A 12,450-nucleotide genomic window follows, 5' to 3' on the forward strand; every position below is an offset into this window, starting at 1 on the left:
GTCAAATGATGAATCGTGCTATTGGCTTTCTGTATTGCTTGTAACAGGCAGGAGTATCATCATTTTGAGTTGTCATTTAACTGCCCAGTATAACTTCTGTCACAACTCAGATGCACTGTACTATATTACTTATTTTTTTTTGATGGAACACTTTGATTGTATGTTATTTTGTCGCTATGCCTAAATGAAATTATTTATTAATATCCCCATTTGGCTAAGAGTTGTTTGTTTGTAGTGAGTTATCATCATATGAGGACTGCGGGAAATGGCTGTTCCCATGATCTTTAGCCTTACAACACATATTAGGAAGCCCTTCATTGAACTTTGCAAGGATGTGACTGGTTGGACGTATCAATCTATGCATATCTGGCACTATACAGTCTATTTTCTGTGCTATAGGCTTTTCTTTTGTTTTCTGTCGTCACTCTTGGCTGAGGAAAACCTGTTTTTTCAAGGAATGGCTAGACAAAGTTCCTGGGCATGCTCTTTAATGGTTTGTCTTTTAGATCACATTCTTCTTTGGAGCACATGAAGTAGAAATAAATCACAATCTTTCTACAAAGCATGACCATAGTAAATACTGAAAGTTCAGGTCCTGGATACATTAGTTTGACCACTGACAAATGCTAGCCCATTTGCAGTAGTGTCAGAAACCGCTTTACTACCAAATGCCTGCAACTAGAGATTTAGGCAGGGGATTGCAAACCCCCTTCTTTTCGTCCTTTTCATTCACTGAATACACATCCAAATCAGGTTCTCAGTTCTGCACCATGAGATGACAGTATGGGGGTTAGATGACTGGATTTCCTCTACATTAGCAGGGGAAAACTCATTATTTGATTGACCTCCATTCATCTCTCCCACACACAGACATCGTGGTGGAGATTTCTTTCCTTGTCGTAAAGGATGCCTTAAGAGTGCCCCCCCCCCCTCCTAGTATGCTGCGCATAACCATAATAATCATGTCATGAGCATTTGGAGGATGAGGGTCCCAATAAGTAAACCCTCAAAGTATAATGTGAACTTTAAACTATATATAGTGCCTCACCATGTATAATGCTATTCTAGGGACCCTATTGATTGGTAAGTAAAAATTCTGGTGGTGAAGAATCTGCTTCTGGGGGCCCTTTCTGCACTGCTAGACAAGCTTAAGATCTGGCTAAACAGACGGCCTTATGCTGAACCTTTGTAATCCTGCTGAGCTGATTATACTCAGTTCGCCAAATAATTGGGGTCTTTAGCCTTACTCCAGTATTGGAACTTTCATAGATTCACATGCACAGTACAAAAGGGCCCTAGGCCTCTTCAATTTAACAGTCTATCAGAGTCATTTTTAGGAAAAGGACCAAACTTGAGCATCCACCAATCAGACGACACCACCCTCTAGAATCCTCCTGAGAGAAGCTCCATCACCTCAGATTTTCTACTGCACGTCGTGCTAGGGAGTCTCCTCAGAGCTCTGCTCTTTCTTCACACCTTTTGGATTAGCTTCAACATATTTTTCTCTGCGAAAAACTTCTTTGAACTGATTGGAATAACACCTTCAACATGTCTGACAAAGAGAAGAAGGGTTTATTCAGAAATTGCAAAACTTGTGGTAAGAAGAGACTACATTCTGAAGACCCTCATCAGGATTGTATTTACTGCCTCTATCCAGACTACTCAGTCAAGGACTGTAAGGTTTGTCGTACCTTTTCCTCTAAGACTCTCAAGGATAGAGAAGGCATATTATTGATTTAGCTGCAAAAACTTGAATACAGAGAGAATCCAGTATCTGACTCTGATAGTGATGGCTCTTCAATATCTAAAAAGTCATCAAAAAGGGCGAGATCAGACACAAGAACTCCCTCCCAACAATCGAGAAAAGCCCACAAAAAGACTGCCTCAGGGTCTTACAAGGGCCGCAACCCATCTACTTCACCTCAAAAATCTTCCAGAAAAGGGGAGAGAGGTCATGCCAGCAGTTCTGAGAGGCATAAAAAGTAATCCTCTGTACCGCCATCTGTGCCTTTCAAAAGGCCTTCATCTACTTCTACAAAAAAAAGTACCATCAACGACAGACTCAGCGTCGACGAGACCATCGGTGAGTGCTTTCTCACCGCCAACGACGACCTACACCCGTCGACGACAGTTCTGACGACATCGTCGTCGACAAGTGCCCCACCGTCGACGAGAGTGGCATCGACGACCTCATCGTCGACGAACGTCTACACTTCATTATCGTCGCCGGCGGTTAGGACGGTATCGGCTTTACCATCGTCAACGGTAGACTCTTCGGTAAGGCTCTCGTCGATCAAAATCTCCATGTGTTCGTCATTGAGGACTCCACCATCAACGAAGACTATGTCTGCACTGTCGATGAGGGAAAAACATCAGAAAACACATGAAAGACTTACCCCAAAGCACACCTCACCTAGTAGGGTGACCTCTCTCATACCAGTGCACTTGTTAGAGGGAGATGAAGACTCGGACGACGAGAGACCATTTGGGGCAGCCCCTAGCCCATCTCAATTAAACGTTAAATATCAGGACGTAGACGAATTTGATGAAACCTATGACCCTCAATTCTATGGAGGAGACCAACAATATCAAGAAGGGGTCGTACATTTTAACCTCTTTACTATCTGACCTCTGAGCAATGCTGGCTGATTACAGCAGGCGTTTTCCTCCTCAAGGGGAGCAACCTCCTCCATCGCCCGTCTCTGGGGTTACCACTCCATGTCAGAGACCGGCTTCTTTACCGCTAACAAATGTGTCTACGCCGGATATGACCTTACCTCAGGACACTGACATGTCGGAATGTGATCACGAAGAAGGGGAGCTCCTGTACACTCATTCCGAATGGGATGAATACATTGTTCCTGCTCCTCCTCCTCCTTCCCAATCAAAGGTGGAGTCCCCTCCAGACGACATCGGAGGATTTGATAATCTCCTGGAAAGAGCAGCTTAGCGTTTTGCTTGCCAATGCCATCAAAACAGACAGATTGTTTTCTTTATGATTTTAAAGAGCCGTTTCAAAAATCTGTGCGCTCTATTCCGCTGGTCTGCTACTTGTGGGAAGAAGGCCTAAAAGTGATGCACTATCCTGCCACTGTCACAGCAGTGCTGCTTCGTTTGGACAAAAAATACAAGGCACCAGAGGATGCCCCAGCATGTCTAATTGGTTATCCCCATCCGGACTCAGTGGTGGCTCAGGCGGCACAGAGGAAGTCCAAGAATCCGTCTGCTCCGATTTCTGCACCTCCTGACAAAGAAGGTGGATGGCTAGACAACATTGGGAAGAGGTTCTCCTCGATGGCTAGCCCAGTGATAAGAGCTGCTAACTCACTGGCGGTGTTAGCCAGGTTCGACAGACAACTATGGGCAGACATCGCTCCGCATATTGACCAGTTGCTGGAGGACGGAAGATCAGAGGCAAAGAAGACGTTGCAAGAAGGTCAGCGCACGTCAGCGGAACTCATAGACTGTGCAATGGACATAGCCATGTCAGCATTTCGACAGCTCACAGGTGCGGCTGTACTTAGGAGACAAGGTTGGCTAAAGGCTACATCATTCTGGCCTGAGGTCCAGAATAAGATTTTAGACCTATTTTTCGATGGGCAGGCATTATTTGGTAAACATATTGACAAGGCTTTACAATCTATCAAATCTGACACTTATATGGCAAGATCATTAGGGACTCTCCAGTTTCGTAAGCCTTCCTTTCGAGCTAGAGGACGTGGACAACATTCATATAGAGGAGGGTATCAGCAGTATAGATATTCAGCCTGTCCTTCCTCATCTCACCAGTTACATCAATATTACCCACAAAGGCAGCCACCGCAAGCAGCTTATGGTAGATCTGACAATAGGGGACGCTCAACTCACCCTGCTAAAGACTCGGCTCGTAGAGCCTGATACATCCAAGGCGCCGGCTACACCCAACTCTCCTCCTCTGGTTCTAGGCGGAAGGATATCCCTGTTCCTCAAGCAATGTCGAGTCATCACATCAGACAAATGGGTCCTCCAATTAGTAAAACAGGGCCACACTCTGGAGTTTATCCAGCTGCCTCCCTCCAATCCTCCTCGCAGGACTCCTTCAAGGTACCCAGATCACCTCAAGAGGGAGATCAACAAGATGCTCCTCTAAGGAGCTATAGAGAAGGTACCTCGGTCACAGCGAGGAAGAGGGTTGTATTCCAGGTTCTTTCTCATTTGCAAGAAGTGGAAAGATTGGAGGCCGATCCTCGACCTACGGGAACTAAACATCTACTTAAAAAAGCAGTTATTCGGCTTGATAAGCCTGCAGGATGTCCTCCTGCGTCTGAACCAGGGAGATTTCATGTCTACACTAGACCTAAAAGACGCATATTTCCACAGTCCCATCCACCCTACCCACAGACAATACCTGAGATTCATGGTAGCCGGAAGACATTTTCCATTTCGTGTCTGTAGGAGGCTGGACTGGCTTGTAGTGAGTACCAAGGGGTACTTAAACCTTGCACCAGGTCCAGGTATCCCTTATTAGTGTATAGGGTGTCTAGCAGCTTAGGCTGATAGATAATGGTAGCTTAGCAGAGCAGCTTAGGCTGAACTAGGAGACGAGTGAAGCTCCTACAGTACCACTAGTGTCACTTGCACAATATCATAAGAAAACAATACACAGATATACTAAAAAGAAAGGTACTTTATTTTTATGACAATATGCCAAAGTATCTCAGTGAGTACCCTCAGTATGAGGATAGCAAATATACACAAGATATATGTACACAATACCAAAAATATGCAGTATAGTCTTAGAAAACAGTGCAAACAATGTATAGTTACAATAGGATACAATGGGGACACATAGGGATAGGGGCAACACAAACCATATACTCCAAAAGTGGAATGCGAACCACGAATGGACCCCAAACCTATGTGACCTTGTAGAGGGTCGCTGGGACTGTAAGAAAACAGTGAGGGTTAGAAAAATAGCCCACCCCAAGACCCTGAAAAGTGAGTGCAAAGTGCACTAAAGATCCCCAAAGAGCACAGAAGTCGTGATAGGGGAATTCTGCAGGAAAGACACAAACCAGCAATGCAACAACAATAGATTTCCAAATGAGGGTACCTGTGGAACAAGGGGACCAAGTCCAAAAGTCACGATCAAGTCGGGAGTGGGCAGATGCCCAGGAAATGCCAGCTGTGGGTGCAAAGAAGCTGCCACCGGATGGTAGAAGCTGTGGATTCTGCAAGAACGACAAGGGCTAGTAACTTCCCCTTTGGAGGATGGCTGTCCCACGTCGTGAAGAGTCGTGCAGAAGTGTTTTCCTGCCGAAAGACCGCCAACAAGCCTTGCTAGCTGCAAATCGTGCGGTTAGGGTTTTTGGATGCTGCTGTGGCCCAGGAGGGACCAGGATGTCGCCAATTGCGTCAGGGGACAGAGGGGGCGTCCAGCAAGACAAGGAGCCCTCTCAGAAGAGGCAGCACCCGCAGAAGTGCCGGAACAGGCACTACGAAGAGGAGTGAAACAGTGCTCACCCGAAGTTGCACAAAGGAGTCCCACGCCGCCGGAGGACAACTTAGAAAGTCGTGCAATGCAGGTTAGAGTGCCGTGGACCCAGGCTTGGCTGTGCACAAAGGATTTCCGCCGGAAGTGCACAGAGGCCGGAGTAGCTGCAAAAGACGCAGTTCCCAGCAATGCAGTCTGGCCTGGGGAGGCAAGGACTTACCTCCACCAAACTTGGACTGAAGAGTCACTGGACTGTGGGAGTCACTTGGACAGAGTTGCTGGATTCAAGGGACCTCGCTCGTCGTGCTGAGAGGAGACCCAGGGGACTGGTGATCCAGTTCTTTGGTGCTGCGGTAGCAGGGAGAAGATTCCGTCGACCCACGGGAGATTTCTTCGGAGCTTCTAGTGCAGAGAGGAGGCAGACTACCCCCACAGCATGCACCAACAGGGAAACAGTCGAGAAGGCGGCCGGATCAGCGTTACAGAGTTGCAGTAGTCGTCTTTGCTACTTTGTTGCAGTTTTGCAGGCTTCCAGCGCAGTCAGCAGTCGATTCTGTGGCAGAAGGTGAAGAGAGAGATGCAGAGGAACTCTGATGAGCTCTTGCATTCGTTATCTAAGGAATTCCCCAAAGCAGAGACCCTAAATAGCCAGAAAAGAGGGTTTGGCTACTTAGGAGAGAGGATAGGCTAGCAACACCTGAAGGAGCCTATCTGAAGGAGTCTCTGACGTCACCTGCTGCCCCTGGCCACTCAGAGCAGTCCAGTTTGCCAGCAGCACCTCTGTTTCCAAGATGGCAGAGGTCTGGAGCACACTGGAGGAGCTCTGGGCACCTCCCAGGGGAGATGCAGGTCAGGGGAGTGGTCACTCCCCTTTCCTTTGTCCAGTTTCGCGCCAGAGCAGGGCTGAGGGGTCCCTGAACCGGTGTAGACTGGCTTATGCAGAAATGGGCACCATCTGTGCCCATGAAAGCATTTCCAGAGGCTGGGGGAGGCTATTCCTCCCCTGCCTTAACACCTTTTTCCAAAGGGAGAGGGTGTAACACCCTCTCTCTGAGGAAGTCCTTTGGTACAAGATCTCTCACCCTCTCCAAGGAAGCCCAAAGAATTTGGAATTGGGCCTCGCAGCAAGGCATCACACTCACAGCTGTGCATTTGCCGGGGATAGAGAACAAGATAGCAGACTCGCTCAGCAGGCAAAGATCGAGCTGCCACGAGTGGGAGCTGGACCAGTCCACGGTGGACTATATCTTTTCCCACTCGGGAACGCCAACAATAGACCTGTTTGCCAACAAGTGGAATGCCAAATGCCAGTACTTCGCAAGCTGGCATCACCAAAAGGGATCTTGGGGGAGTGCGTTTTCCATAGTTTGGTCAGACATCTTGGCTTACGCCTTTCCTCCAATTCTATTGATCCCAAGAGTCCTCACGAAGATGAAGGCAGAGCTATGCATTCTGATATTGATAGCTCCGTACTGGCCGCACCAACACTGGTTTGCGGAGCTGCTTCTTCTATCAATGAAGCCTCACATTCCACTGAAACCGTCTCCACAATTACTAACAATGAACAAAGGACAAATATCGCACCCGATCCTCAGTCAATACGATTGTCAGCATGGCTCCTGGGCACAGGGAGTTTGCACATCTGAATATCCAACAGGAATGTAGGGACATTTTGTCCAGAGCTGGAGCGGATAGCACTAATAAGGCTTACTCTTGCAAATGGAAACGATTTTGTTTCTGGTGTTATCATTGGCAAACTGATCCACTATCCTCACCGCCGGAAGAAATATTGCCGTATTTATTGCACTTAGCGCAAGCAGGCCTGGCACATTCCTCCATAAAGGTACATCTGGCGGCAATAGCATCATACAGGCGCTCAGACTCTTCACCCTCGCTGTACTCCTCTTGTTTAATCAAACGGTTTTTGAAAGAACTTTTCAGGGTCTTTTCCCCCATTCAGACCTCCTCCTCCCTTGTGGAACCTGAATATTGTTTTAGCACAGTTGATGAAGCATCTGTTTGAGCCGATTCATAAAGCCTCTCTGAAATTCCTGTCTTGGAAGGTTGCTTTACTGGTCGCTCTCACATCAGCCATACGTGTCAGTGAGGTACAGGCCCTCTCCATACAAGAACCGTTCTTACAGATTAAAGAAGACCGACTACTGCTGCGCACAAACCCGCATTTCATCCCGAAGGTCCCTTCGGACTTCCACATCAACGAGCCCTTGGTTTTCAAAATCTTTTTTCCACATCCTTCTAGTCCTGCAGAAAGAGCATTACACTCCTTAAACGTTGAGATGTGTTCAATTCTTCTTGGGCAGAACTAAGTCCTTTCGCCGCTCTAATCAATTGTTTGTGGCCTACAGTGCACCCAGACGAGGCCAACCACTCTCCAAGCAGAGTATATCCAGATGGATCACCTCAGCCATTCGATTTCATCATCAAGCAGCGGGTAAACCTCTGCATTAATCAGTACGCGCTCATTCTACGAGGGCAGTTTCTTCCTCAACAGTGCTGTTTGCGGGGGTTTGCTTGCAAGACATTTGCAGAGCAGCAACATGGAAGAGCTGTCATATATTTACAAGACATTACTGCTTGGAATCACTATCTCAAGGAGAGGTAGCAGTGGGCCAAGCAGTCCTCAGGAACCTCTTCAGGTGAAGGTGAGCCATCTCTTTCATCCCTCCATCCTAGATCAGGTATGCACATTGTTTATGTCTCTTATGTTCACCTACAGATTCAAGGCTATATTCAGGTGTTTTGTGACTTACATGGTTGCAATGGTACAATGTGCATAAGTACTGCTCACTACTCTGATTCAAGCATGTGAATCTATGAAAGTTCCAATACTGGGGTAAGAAAATTAGTTACCTGTAACTGTAGTTCTCCAGTATTGGAATCTTTCATAGATTTACATGCGACCCACCCACCTCCCAGTTCATATATTAAGGACTCTGGAGATCTTCTAAAGATATTATTAGATTTGGATCGGCATGAAAATTATCTACTTGTTACAATAGATGTTATCTCTCTCTATACATCCATCAATCACACAATTGGGTTAAATGCCTGTGAATATTTTTTGAAACAACGTAACATCTCAGAATTAGAACTTTCAAAAATGCTACTTGATATGATTGAAATGTGTTTAAAAAATAATATCTTTATATTTTATCATGAGATCTATCATCAATTATGTGGTACAGCCATGGGCATCTCCTTTTCTCCAAATTACGCCAACCTAGTAATCAGCTGGTGGGAAAGAGAGATAGCATGGAACAAAAATAATGAGGAATTCGCTGAAAAAGCATTACTGTGGGTCCGTTTCATAGATGACCTTTTCATAATCTGGAATGGATCAAAGGATGAATTTATGCAATACTTCAATATTTTAAATGATAATGAGGTGGGTCTGAAATTTACTTGTGAAACTAGCAAAACATCCATAAATTTCTTAGATATTACTATCTACATTGAGAACAACAAAATTTAAACCACAGTGTATCGTAAGGATACTGCATGTAACAGTGTGCTACATGGGAAAAGCTTTAATCCCAAACCTTTGGTAAACAGCATTCCCTTGGGGGAATTCATCAGAATGAGGAGAAATTGTTCTCATGAAAAGGACTTATTATTGAAGCTTGATGAAACATATGAGAGATTTAAGACTCGAGGATATAATGAAAAGATCCTTAAGAGAAATTTAAATATTATTCAGTCCAAAAAATGAGAAGAATTTCTGTTTAATAAAAGAGAAAGAGAATCCAAAGAAACAATGTGAATGATCATGCAGTATACCAAAGATAGTACACTAATTTAAAAATATTTTGTGTAAACATTGGAGAATAATAAGCAGAGATCTGTATTTAGGACCCATAGTAGGCCCGAAACCTATGTTCTCATACAAAAAGGCACCTAGCATCAAGGATATATTGGTAAAAAGTCACTTTGTGCTCGAAAAAGATAGCAACTGGCTAGAGGTGGAGCAAAAGGGTTTCTTCAAATGTAATTGCTGTAAAGCATGCAAAATAGGACAATCAATGAAACTAAGTTAAATTATCAAATGGACAGGAATGGTTCATTAAACATAAAATTACATGTAACACAAAATATGTAATTTACATTATAGAATGTCATTGTGGCCTTAAATACATTGGCAGCACAATTTGTGCGCTAAAGAAAAGAATCCAAAACATATTAGAGCTATCACTCATAGAGATTACACATATGCAACAGCCAGACACCTACAAACACATACATTAAGTGATTGGAAAACACTGCGATACAACGGTATTGATCATATCCCAGATCGTGAAAGAGGAGGGGACCGAGTTAGAAAGTTGAGGCAATTGGAATCGAGGTTCATAATTCAGATGAAAACTAAGGCCCCTTTTGTGATGAATAATGATGAAGAACTTTATGTTCATTTATAGGTGCACAATCCAAACAATATATATAACAAGTCTGTAAAGTCAACCAGTGCTTTGATCGTGATGAGAATTTTAGTAACTGTCTCAATTATCTTGTGAGTTTTAGATAAAAATTCTTTTTTAAGTAAGTCCTGATTCACACAAGATATAAATTTGGAATAATACTTTAATTTTGGTTATTTATTATAAATACATAATTATTATAAAATTGTTTAAAAATTGAGGATGAAATAAATGGTCACACAAAATTAATTGAATTAATTGTGAGAATAACAGAAGTTGAGTTGTAAATGAAAAATGAAGTGAATTTGTTATCTGGTTATTTCTTTATACAATGTTAGAATTCTAATATGACTGTATTCTCCCTTAGAGAAATTAACTTGTGAAATTCCGCTCTAAAATTATTTATGATTGAACTATAATTCCCAGCATGCATTATTATAGTACAAAAGTTTTCTCTATAAAAGAGATCTGCAGTGTGAACTGGATGTTTGAACTCGAGAAAGACCTAATGGTCGAAACGCGTTGTTATGCTCCTTTGTTTCAAATTAAATCAAGAATTATTCGTACCTTGATGGAGTGCACTGCTAATTTTTGGATGGTGTGTGTGTGTGTGTGTGTGTGTGTGTGTGTGTGTGTGTGTGTGTGTGTGTGTGTGTGTGTGTGTGTATATATATATATACACACACACACACACACACACACACACACACACACACACACACATATATGTTTTATAAATTCAGGTGTTTTGTGACATACATGGTTGCAATGGTACAATGTGCATAAGTACTGCTCGCTACTCTGATTCAAGCATGTGAATCTATGAAAGTTCCAATACTGGAGTAAGAAAATTAGTTACCTGTAACTGTAGTTCTCCAGTATTGGAATCTTTCATAGATTTACATGCGACCCACCCACCTCCCCGGAGAAGCTCACTTTCACCTTCCTCTCTCTTTTTCCTCTCTTTAATGCACTTGTGCTTGAAAAATCTGAGGCACTGGAGCTTCTCTCAAGCGCATTCTAGAGGGTGGTGTGGTCTGATTGGTGGATGCTCAAGTTTGGTCCTTTTCCTAAAAATGACTCTGATAGACTATTAAATTGAAGAGGCCTAGGGCCCTTTTGTTAATATATTTCAACACTACTTGTGTAATTTGTACCGGGGACTCCCATCTCGACGACGGGGAATGATTCAAGCATGTGAATCTATGAAAGATTCCAATACTGGAGAACTACAGTTACAGGTTAAGTAACTAATTTTCATCTTTGGCCTCATATCCTCAGTTGTTAGCACTTACTTCATACAATCATTTCTTTTCATCAGGTTAGGAGCGTTAAAAATAGCAGTGTTAAATTGACCATAAGCTCCACAACAATGTAGGACCCCCTAAAAGAAGGATCAAAATATTCACAAGGCCCAGAGAAACTTTGATTTCTACTTCAGATCCTTTCTGGTGCAAAAAAGACAGGAAGATGACTACCAGTCTTGGGCCTTGAGAAACCCAACCGGTTTTATGGAGGAAAAAACAATAATTTCAAATGGTATTCCTTTAAAAAGTCCTATTGCTGCAGAATGGAGAATTTCTCACCTTCTTTGATATACAGGATGTCTGCTTCCATGTCTCTTTATATCCAGGCTACAAGACAGTACTTGCAGAATTGGTGGCACAGCAGCCCTATAAATTGAGATCCCTAATTTTGCCCAAAATATCTCCCTCTATTCCCCCCTCTCACTTTTTATAGCACAAGGACCTGCGCTCTGTGGAAGGAATCACATCTACAATTTTACTGGGCAACAGTGAACAAAGTTGATAACTATGTGGGACCTTTACCACTGACTCAGAACAAACACAGATGCCCTCTGTCACATTGCCACAAGCAAGAGCCCAACAACCTTCAATTCCAACAAGTCTTTAAGAAGTGGGGCTACCCCATGCTAGACCTATTTGCCACACTGCAGAACAAGAAATTCTTTGCTCGTCTCAATGAATTGGTCAAACTTCTTCTCCTTTCCACTGTTTCTCCTTAATCCCAAGGTTACTTTGTTAGGCCAATGCAAAGCCATGCTTACTGATTCTCATTGCTCCAGCATGGCCACACCGGTTATATATGATATATTTAGTTTGAGAGGAAAGCTGTCCACCTATCTGATTGCTACTTCACCTGATACTCTTTTCCAAAAATAATGGGCAAATATAGGAAAGTGGATTGTTAGTAGGTGTAGGTATGCTCTTTAGCTAGTAATAATACCAAAATCACTAATAAGGTCCAGTCAAGTTTCCTTGCTCAACTCTTGGTATCTTGGCAACAATCAGTCATGCTGAACCTAGGAGACAGGTAAGAGTAAAGCCTTTAATATCACCAAAACAGTAAATGAATAACAGTCATAACACAATAAAGATTCAACTGCTATTAATTAAAATAGAGAATAGTTTTATCTTTCAAATGACAGCAAAAACACACAAATCCAATGTAAGGAACTGGAGATATGAATTTTCAAAGATTAAAATAAAGAAATGTGGGCGCCAAAAAAGCACAAAACTCCAC

At 43.4% G+C, this 12,450-nt stretch overlaps 1 protein-coding gene across 1 annotated transcript in view; it reads left to right on the top strand.

Moving 5' to 3' along the window:
- The window catches only part of TRIM24 (tripartite motif containing 24), a 659,378-nt gene that overhangs the window by 279,269 nt on the left and 367,659 nt on the right, over window positions 1-12,450 (top strand). The window lies entirely within an intron of this gene.

This window comes from Pleurodeles waltl, chromosome 4_1 (assembly GCF_031143425.1).
Source record: "Pleurodeles waltl isolate 20211129_DDA chromosome 4_1, aPleWal1.hap1.20221129, whole genome shotgun sequence".
NCBI classification, from domain to species: Eukaryota; Metazoa; Chordata; class Amphibia; order Caudata; family Salamandridae; genus Pleurodeles; species Pleurodeles waltl.